The following is a 10,861-nucleotide window of genomic DNA, read 5'->3' as shown; positions in this document are numbered from 1 at the left end:
ACACACACACACACACACACACACACACACACACACACACACACACACACACTCGGAGCAGCACCGTAACACCGTATCTTCTAAATGTGATACGAGTACGGAGGGGAGGGGAGGGGGAGCACGGTGCGCACGGTGCAGCTGGTACTAGCGAACAGGTGTGCGCGAGACGACTTAATTACACCGCCCCATTGCGCATTGGGTGCGTTCGATACACGTTGCAGAGGGGAGGAAAGGTGGCACGTGGATCTGCGTCAATGAGTTGGGACATTCCGCTTGATTTTCTACTGGAGTCCAGAAATACTCTGAAAAGTATGTGAACGCTGAGATAGGATAATAGATCATGAGCTAAAGGTATTATGTTTGTATATATGTATCATTTATGGAATTAAACAAAAATACGATTAAATATGTTCAATTGCTAAATCAAGGTCAGCTCTAATGGGTTTATCTATCCGTCTAATCAGCATGCCTTGGAAGATAGGGGGCCTTACAATTTTCAGGGTTAATTAAAGATTAATTTGTCTGTCAACCAAATTTAACAACCTCTAGGATTTATTGCGCAACTTTGGAAATCCCAGGTTTGTTCATTTGAAAAGTTAATCTGTGGGGTTTTGGGGTTTGACCTGCATCATCAAAATGTCAGGGGGTGTTGACCCAAAAATGTATTTTCAGTTAAGAATAGTTTCATCGTATGTTGAGTGGCAGGCCCCAGCCTCATGGTGTCACAGTTTACCAAACTAGAACAAAAATGACCTTGACAAAATCAATCTGAATCCAAAGAAGTGAGATTGGTTCACAGAGAGAGGCTTAAAGGGTGTCTGGTGTTATTCCTGGGTTGGAGTGGGAGTGTGTCTGCGAGCCCGTCTGTCTCCACGTCTGTCTGCCCGTCTGTCTGTCTGCACGTCTGTCTGCACGTCTGCTGTCTGCTGTCTGTCTGCATGTCTGTCTCCACGTCTGTCTGTCTGTCTGTCTGTCTGCACGTCTGCATGTCTGTCTGCACGTCTGCTGTCTGTCTGCTGTCTGTCTGCATGTCTGTCTGTCTGTCTGTCTCCACGTCTGCTGTCTGCTGTCTGTCTGCTGTCTGTCTGCACGTCTGTCTGCAGTCTGTCTGCTGTCTGTCTGACGCTGTTGAAGACGAAGACATGCAGCCTCTCCCCCGTCTTTCTGTCTGCTGCTGTTCTTTCTTTCGGTGCAGTAATGAGGTTCCACGTGTAACACAGAGAGTTTAACCAAAAATGTTCCGCTTTCATCTGTTGTGTGTGTGTGTGTGTGTGTGGGTGTGGTGTGTGTGTGTGTGTGTGTGTGGGTGGTGTGTGTGTGGGTGTTGTATAGGTGTACGTGTGTTGGTTCTCGTGTAGGTTCTCAGACGTTGATGGTGGCAAGTGACATTAACTTTGGAAATACAAAAGAGCAGAAGTTCAGTCAGATGTGTTGTGGGATGCACGCACACACCACACACACACACCGCACCACACCCCACACACACACACACACACCCACCACACACACACACAACCCAACCACACACACATTCGCCAAAAAATTCAGCACATCAGCGGTTACCAGCATTCGATCCACAATACAACATAACAGAATATAATGAGACAGGGTCTTGCCAAGGTTTTTGAAAGAGAGAGAGAGAGAGCAAGAATAGAGAGGAAAATAGGGAGTAATGGCGACCAGGCATGAATAGACACACCCGCAGTAAACACAAAAGAAAGAGGAGGGGGAAGAGATGCACACCAAGGGAGTTGTTTGTGTGTGTGTGTGTGTGTGTGTCTGGGGTTGTGTGTGTGGTGTGTGCTGGGTGTGTGTGTGTGGCTGATATAGGAGCCAAAGCGACAGAGGAGAAAAGAGAGGTAAAGAGGGGTGGGTGGGGAGGTTGAGGCGACCACTGTTACTTGCACGCTAAAGGAGCCGTGCAAGACAGCAAACAGGAAGAGGGAAAGACAAACGGTGAAGAGGTAGACGGCCGAGAGTGGGAGGGTGAGGATACGAGGCAATGTTCACACATGGTCCACACTGGAATGGGAGGAAGAGGAGTGTATACAAGTGAAGAAATGGGGGAAAGGAGGCGAAAGAGGGTGTAGATACACCATTCACAAGCACAACGGCTGAGATCATTGGACAGAACAGAAAAAGAGAGCATAGTGAGAAAGAGAAGTGTATGACGGGGAGGAGAGAAAGACATACATCATCAGGACCCAGTCGAGGATGAAGGGGTGAGTGGGGGTGGAGGCATACTGCATTAACACATATGATATTATTAGAGGTAGTACCGGGGACCTGCGCGAGGAAGGAGAGTGAGGAATGGGGTGGTGGGGGATGGTAGTGGAGTATTGTTCCGAATGAGGTACTGCAAACTTATATGCAATGGATGACACAGTTAAGGGAGGGAATGATGTTTAGGGTAGAGGTAAATGGACAACGTAAGAGTGTGAAGAAGCGCTGGGGCAAAACAAGACAGGGATGGCAGAGGGAGCGGCGGGGAGGGGGGGGGGAGAGATCAGGATGTTATGTCGAGGCGAGCCAAAGCATGTCCAGTGATGCCACTTCCGATTTGTGATGTATTCTTCTCTTTTTCCCTCCTTCCCTCCGTCCTTCCACCTCTCCTTCGCTCGGCCCCTCTCAGCGAGAGACTCCCCAGCAGGCTGCAGCTGCAGACTGCGCGTGCGAGGCTTAGAGTACCATTCTCCATCCAACACCTTTTTCCCCTCCGTTGCCTCCCCCCCGTTTCTCTCCTCTTTCCCAGACGGCCTGCTGTTCTACCTCCTCACTAATCCCCCTGCTCCCTGATGCAGTCAACGCATTTTGAATGAAGGAGAGATGACACCACCTCGACTGTATTTTCAACATCCAGAACCCATTTGTGTCAGTTCCTTCTTTTTTCCACCAAAGTTGAAAGGAACATTCCCCAAACTCCGACTGCTCGGCTTAACGTTCACCGCCGACACATTCCACGCAATAAGTCCTGTTTTCATTTAAAGCGCTCTTAGGCTCCACGCTAGGAATTTCAGACACATATTCTGATCCCCCCCCCCATGAATTACATCATTCTAGGATATTGTAGGTGACATTTTGACACACACACACACACTTTCCACCCTATTTACTGGGTACTGTTATGGATCCAGGCCTGTAAAACGGGGCTTAATTTTACCAATTATAAGTGAGCATTATTCAAATAAACTTTTCCAAATGCTGCTAATCTGACTTCTCGTTTGGATATTTCTGAGAAATCAAGAGCTGAAGCCTTGATGTCGAGCTCCCGTGGTTTTTCTCGAGGAAGCGGTTTTGTTGAGAGCGGTGGAAGTGCTGTGCCCCCAAGTGGTCACAGGAGTCCAAGCTGGTTGGAACAAAGTCCTGCTCACTGGTTAAATGATGTAAATTAACAATTTACAAGAGGGGGACCGGCTGCTGCAATCCAGCCAATAACAACACATAAGAATTTATGATTAATCTGCAGATTAGTACCGGTACCAACATGAGTGAGACTTATTTAAAACCATCAATATCAAAACACACACTTTTTTATCACTAGAACATAATCAAGGGCTTTATATTATAAAAACTACTCCTCCCGACACAATTTAAGACGTACAAAAATCTCAGCTTTGAATCCTAATATATATCATATTCATTTGATATTTTACTGATCCACCACCGGGGCCTGAAGGGAACTTGATAGACCACCTGCCCCTTTTTTTGCATCATAAAGGTGAAAAACCGGAATTGCTGTGTCTCCATGATCCTTTCCTGTCCTATTCATGGTAGCCTACTCATAAACATTGCACCGTCATCACATGCAGTAGTGGGGGGGGGGTCAATCAATGGCTTCCAGTGATGCGGGCCCCTGATTGGTCAGGGCCCGTATGCAACTGTGTACCCTGCTTACTGATAGTTACACGTCTGAATCACTCAATTCTCATTGGCTGCCTGAGTGACAGCGTTACCCGCCAATTGCAAAATTCACCAGTATTTGCCGGGTGGGCGGGTGTTCATTTCAGGCCCTGAACGCCACACTAAATTCGCTAAACTACTTACAAATTCTTAAAAGCACGTCTACTCCTCGTCCCTTCTTTGAAAACTCTAGACTTTAAATGCAATGAATAGGCAAATGTGTTTAATTTCAAACATTTTAAATGGTAAATGCAAGGAGTTTTTTTTCAAGTCTACGTTTAAAGTTTGCCAAGTTGCACGTTGGCCCACGACTGGCTTCCAAACTGGCTGTGATGTCACAAAGTCACGCTCGTACGTGCACGCTTTGGATTGAACACGAGCACAGAGGAACTTTCCTCCTTCAGCCCAAATTTGAACACAGACCTCTAACGTCTGCATAGACATTATTCTGCACAGGTGTTCTGCAAGTGCCAAGAAGATGAGCACATTTTTTAAATGGAAGGGCGACTTTAAAAGCACCAGATATGGAAACAAGCACTGAGATTCAAATGCTCTGCCGCCCTCTAGTGTCCAAGATACCAGCCTGCACTGGGAGACCAGCTGGAAGCACTAGTCTGGTCTACAGTCCTGCAGGGACTCTGATGTGAGGAGTCTGAAACAATAAATGATGTGGACTAATCCAGGGCTCAACTCCTGACATCAATAAACACGACAGAACACTGTTTTGATTATTGCTGTGAGAAAACAGATGAGCCATGAAGTGCAGCGTGTAGACGGCCCCCACGGGACGGGTAAAGTCGACTAAAATGTCCTCTGACTCCCTGCGTAGCCCAGCTGACGATTGCTTTCGCTGGAATGACTTTGTGTTCAATACCCATAGAATACAAATCAGAGGACAAATGCATAAGTAGGAGGGGTAAACAGGTACTTTAAATGCAGCCTCTCCCTCCTCAGGTCCCGGTCTCAAACAAATCCAGAGAAGCACGTGTGGGAAGACTCAATCCACCTCAGATGAGTTCTCCCTAAACACACATACGCAGGCCAAAGAGGGAAAAACACAACACATAATACATCAATATATACTGCATATCACAGCCTGTCATGTTTAGCCTGAGAATGACAGAAATTGTAATCATCTCTATGAATATTGCATGTGACCAACCTGAGATGGATGCATGACTAGATATGAGACACCCAAAATTACCAACACAAGGACACACTGATGGCACACTGCTGCTGGACCAAGCAATAAAGCATAAATCTATCTATCTATCTATCTATCTATCTATCTATCTATCTATCTATAGATGGTGTCCCTTCAGATGATTTATGATGCAGCAGATGAACTTACTGGACTGAAAAAGGGTCAGCTGTAGTACCTAATGATCCTGATTCATAAGAAGTCAGGCTCCAAAAATCCTGGACCCTACACTTCCCATAATGCAACTCTATAGTGTCCTTTGTTCTTGCAATATGACATAAATTACTGATAAACTAAGATGTTCCAGTAATGACTGGATGTCTAAAATTAGTAAAGGGCCCCTTAATGGTCTGGAATTAACAGAAAAAAGACCACATTTATTTTTTATAGTTCTATAACCTTTAAACCTGCAATGTTGCAAACAGCAGGCTTGCATTGTTATAATCTAGAGAAAATGCTCTAGCTGTCAAAATAGTATCTCGGTCCATAATAAACATTTCAAATCTTAATTAAACAGCACGTTAGTTGTGTAATCCAGCTCTTGCTTCAGCAAGCAACCAATATATCACAAATGGAAGAGCTGGAGAGGTCTGACAAACAAAAACATGAATAGATTTATGCCCAATAATATCTTTAAAATTTGTGAAGACATTGAAAAAAAAAAAAACCACAAGACCAAACCTTGGTATACCAAGCAGATTGACTTTATTTGTATCTTCCACGATAATGAATCGTCATCATCATCATCATCATCACCAGGACCGCGTCAGTTAACAGTGTTATTGCCACCAGCTCCTTTACCTTCACTGTCATTATCCACTCAAAAGAAATAATTACATTATCTTAAACAGGCCAGTGACAACAGCTATAATCTGGTGTAATATTGACAATCTAATTATCAGTTACATATTAATTAGCTTAAATACTGAGGACATTTTGCTCGACGGTGCTTGAACAGAAAGCCCAGTCCTGGCTTTCCGCTTTGCGGAGTAAGAGACAACAGTGCGTTGTGTGTGGCATCATTGTCCCCAGAGACGCTGCATGGACATGACAACTACATCGTGGTAACAGCTCCACGTGTTTGACAGCTCACAGGTAATCCAGCAGCATTGAATATTCAGCAGGAAAGAAAAGGAGTGTCCTGAAATCATCATCATCATCATCATCTCTGGAACTCTCGCTGCGTTGACGGGCCCGGTTCCACTCGGTGGACTCGAGGTTTTAACATGGAAAGAAGGTTTTTATAGTTTTATTGTCCAATGGTGATACTCTACTAACAATCAGGCGACACAGCACACATGTAAGCAAAGGCGTTACTTGATTAGCTCCTGCATCTGGAATACTAATCTTTTTTTATTTAAATCAACAGCGACTCTGCCCCGGATCATAAAATAAGCCTTTACCCAGACACTAAATACACGCTAATGTATTGCCCTAAACTCAGAAGGGTTCTTTCTGACACATTGCATATAGAATGCTGTGAGTTTTAGATCGTGTTGCATCACACAGATGTTCATTATTTCAGTGCAAAACCAAAGGGCGGTGGTGAGTGTATCATACAAGGCTCAGTTTAGCTACAATACAGTTTTTGCACAATGGGAAACTGCTACTAAGCATTATTAAAAGAGCAGCATTCAACGTGTCTGTGGATAACAACAGACAGTAATAGAAGCTGCTGTCTATAGTTCTGACGGAGGCTTGTTAATGCACATAAATCCATATTAAAGGGTCTGAGGTCAAAGGAGTACCCTGGATTCTGTTTTTGGTCAATTTCTTTTACTTTGAATACATTTGAATAACTGTGTGAAACAGACACTGGATCCCACGTTTCTATTGGTTACCTGATAGTTTGTAGTATCCACATTAGACTCACCCACGTACTTCTGGAAATCAAAAAATAGAAATTAAAAAAAAGTAAATGCAGCTGGAATTCATGTGATTTCAAGTCAAACCAATTCTAAACATGTTTTTTTTTTTTACAGTGTTTGACAAACTGGTTCTGACTACTCCGCTCCTCCCATGGACCACAAGAGAAACAGTAACAGTATTGACAACAATACATCGGTCAGAATTGCTAGAGCATTTCATAAGATGGTCACATGACAATGTTGATGAAAAAAAGAGTGGAAAATGAGAGCAGAAGAATCCAACTGGATGTGGGGACAGGTGAACAGATGCGTCTTATCAGGACGTTCCTTACAAAGCAAACCCTGTTCCTTTCTATCAGTTTGTAGTTTGGGTCATATAGAGCAACACAGCCAGATGATGAGTTACAGTGGACGTGGACGCTCCATCACAAAACTGCCATAATCATCCATTTCATTGACTGAAGCTCCCAGTGTTCGTGGTTATAAGTTCAGAAAGCCGCTTAGCAACATCTACAAGTCCAGCCGCAAAGCAGGGATGTGGGCAATATTGCTCGGCAACACATTCAGTCACGTAAAGGAACATAATATGACCAATGAAGATGAATGCACAATCACATGCACATCTGCACTGCTCTCCACAGGTTATCACTATCACGGGCTCAGACCTCGATCAGTGATGTCACAGCAGGGGCTCTTTACCCTCTGAGTACAGTACATCACATCTGTGTTGTCACAATACATATGTATAAGGCTTTGCTGCCACCTAGTGGGCAAAAACACAGCCTGCGAGGTTTAGCCAAACTTCACAATGTAAAAGACACATTCTGGGTGGATTTACGCGAGCTGCACCTGCGCATGTTGCCGACAAAGATGACTTGACAGGCATCTGCTCCCGAGCAAACCCACCCTTTAGTCACCTCGTGTAAATGTGTGGTGCTGGAGCGGTCCACCAGCACAGATTGTACTATTGCACATTGTGTAGACCACCTGTACCAGCAGCTGTCTGCTGCATGTGTGAGTAAGCTCAGGCGTTTTCTCTGTGATGCTCCTTGCTTTGGCATGACGGATGTTTGTGTGTGAGAGACAGCTCGTGTTGAAGCAGGAGTGCAGCAAAAACTGAAATCCTGAGCAAAAAAGTTGGCAACGTCGGACACAAAGGCAACATAGCAGGACAGCTCCATGCTTTCAGTTTGTGTGTGCATGGTCGTGTTAAAAATCTGCATATGTCAGGCTATTATGAGTATTGGATGAATGTCACTCTAGTCTAAAAGAAGCTGTTTATAATGGCTGCTTTACCGCTGTGGCTAAACATGCACGTGTGTGTGTGTGTGTGTGTGTGTGTGTAAGACATCATGGGCACAAAGTTCTCTTGGCACACCTGAAGCGGCTGAGGACACGCTTATGACACACTCTGAGATAATAAAACACAGTATAAATATCCATTACCAACACATATGAGTGAAATACACTTGTCTGTTTAAAATAAAAATTTTAAATGAAATGAACTATAACTGGGTCCAAGCACCCTACAAATCAGAACCCGAGGCTCGCCGATCAAAGCTCATAGGCAAGCCAAGAGCGTTTTCTGTTTTACAAAAGATAAAGTTAAAAAGAAGTTTAAAAAAAAACAAACAGCTAAGACATGAGAAATTTCTGAAGCTTACAAAGGCATTTGAATTTTAGACATGACTTAAACAACCTGAAACAATGGCTACTCAAGTATGCAGATGATATAAAAGGAGCAGATTACAGACTGAATTGGGTTTTCTTGGTTTGTCACTTTTGGTGGATAACCACTTACATTTGAAATTGGAGCTCAGTGTGGCCGGGTTGGCTCAGTGGGTAGAGCAGGCGCACATGTACATAGAGGTCTCGACGCAGAGGTCCAGGGTTTGAGTTCGACCTAAGAAATACGTACAAATAAAGTGAGTGAATAAAAATCTGGGAACGCAACTCAATCAAAAGAAAGCAGAAGTGTGGTCAGTGCTTCTTTTTCTCATGAAGGGACACGGATGGAGAGTTTTATCCACAAGTCAAGAGACTGAGATAAATAGCTGTAAAAAATTATTGTCTTTTAATCTCACATTTTCTTCTTCTTTGTCATTTGTCCAGTTCTCCAGTCTTATGGAAACACCTGTCCACGTTGCGGTATATTTTCTTCCGTTAATTATTTCCCTCCATTCGTTTCCTCGGGCCCACTTCAGCTCGATGTCCCCCAAAGCTACAGGAGATCCGCCAGCCAGAATTGGCGTGTGTGAATGTGTGTCAGAGTGTGTGTCCGGTACACCAAACCAGGCCAGCATCGTGCTCTACTTTAACCCTCCACAAAGTTTCACTGACAGAACTCTGCTGGATCCAGGTTGGATGTTCATCGTTCCAGTATCCGTACCTCCACGTCCGTCATCTCGATCAGCTACGAAGCGTTTCACGTCTCATTCTTGCTCTTCCTGTTTTAGATTTCTCTCCAACTTCCTTCTTTAAGTGTGCTTTTTTTAGTATTGTGTCCGAAATAAGCAGATAGAGAACGAGGGAGACCCTTCCAACACCCCTGAAGTGACCGACTAACTACTCCAAACTGCTTCCTGCTGCTGTAGCAGGGTTAGTGTGCTTTGGAAAATACACATGCACTGATGGCTGTGTTGTCTCTCCCTGGACCGATCCTCCATAAAAACATCCCATCTCACTCATTAGGACAGAGAGTTCTATGAATCCTTATGGATTCTTGTCTGTGCCCTTGCCAACGTGTGTCTAAAATGTCCAAATTTATGTCGACTGAACATTGCTTTTTGGCACTGCATTTTGCAATGGTAAACATATTTGCTACCTAGCTATTAGTAGCTCCTGCACAATAGCTGTTATTACATTACATGCATCTCTATGCCAGCTACCTTTTACACATGTTGTAGTGAGGCTATGATTCAGACAGCACTGGTTCTTATCTGCAGGTGATTCTTCAAGAGGAGGTAGCGTAGTCGGTCTACCACACGGGGCTGAGCGTTATTTTTGATCATTTTGTTGCTTTTATTTTAATATTCTAAAGCAAAAGTCTGATTTCTTCTTTATTTTCAGTAGGATAATGTCAGCTGAGCTTGACAGCTCAAGATTTACTTCTAAAGCAGTCCAATATCATGGACAGAAATGAGATAAAGAGGTGATTTTTCATGCCTGGAGATATAGAGTAATGTGATATATAGTACATTGATATTGGAAGAAGGTTTACTGGTTATTGTATTTTTTTCCCTTCATGTTGCGCTAGCCTATCTTTGGGTACAAACGTTTCCAACTAGAGAACTACACGGGCATATCATTTTACTGTGTTAAAAACCTTTCAGTATCGTTAAAGGTCCATTCTGTCTACATCTTTTTCTCGCCTACGTTATTTGCTCATTGTGTTTCTGTGACAACATACAGACATGAGTAGGAAATATGTGGTTCATAAAGTCTGATCCTGGAGAAGCAATCTGCGCCTAGAAGCGATGTGATACGTGGCGTGAGCGGAGATGAAATGGGATCTGAGCAGAGAGGCGCATCACATAACCACCACTTTAAAATGAGAAAGGAAAGGGAGGAGCGGAAGAGAGAAGATGGCAGAGCAACAGAGGACGGAGAAGTTCACGATGGATGCAGTGAATCTATTTTGGTACAACACTTAGAACATGTCCTAATTCCAAAAGATGTTCAGATGTTTCAAATTCAGCCGCACAATTAATTGTCTCAACAAATTAACGTTTTGAATGATTTCCAAGATTGGGGGAGACAACACTGTTATGTGACCCAGATAAAGTACACAGCCTAGGAAGTAAACTACGCCTCTTTACCATCATGGAACAGTTCTTCTAACTGTATGAATGAACCTTTACAGGAAGCGTCAAGTGCCAACTACTAACACCGC

The 10,861-nt window shown here is 43.8% G+C and overlaps 1 long non-coding RNA gene across 1 annotated transcript in view; it reads right to left on the bottom strand.

Annotated features, from left to right (window-relative positions):
* Positions 1 to 10,855, bottom strand: part of LOC116686570 (uncharacterized) — a 13,413-nt gene extending 2,558 nt beyond the window's left edge. Inside the window, exon 1 of the long non-coding RNA XR_004331297.1 lies at positions 9,532 to 10,855. This is a non-coding gene — a long non-coding RNA (uncharacterized LOC116686570). The remainder of the gene's footprint in view (positions 1 to 9,531) is intronic.
* Between the last annotated feature and the right edge of the window lie 6 nt (positions 10,856 to 10,861).

This window comes from Etheostoma spectabile, unplaced genomic scaffold (assembly GCF_008692095.1).
Source record: "Etheostoma spectabile isolate EspeVRDwgs_2016 unplaced genomic scaffold, UIUC_Espe_1.0 scaffold394, whole genome shotgun sequence".
In the NCBI taxonomy this organism is placed as follows: Eukaryota; Metazoa; Chordata; class Actinopteri; order Perciformes; family Percidae; genus Etheostoma; species Etheostoma spectabile.
This window is presented reverse-complemented; position numbering and strand designations above follow the sequence as displayed.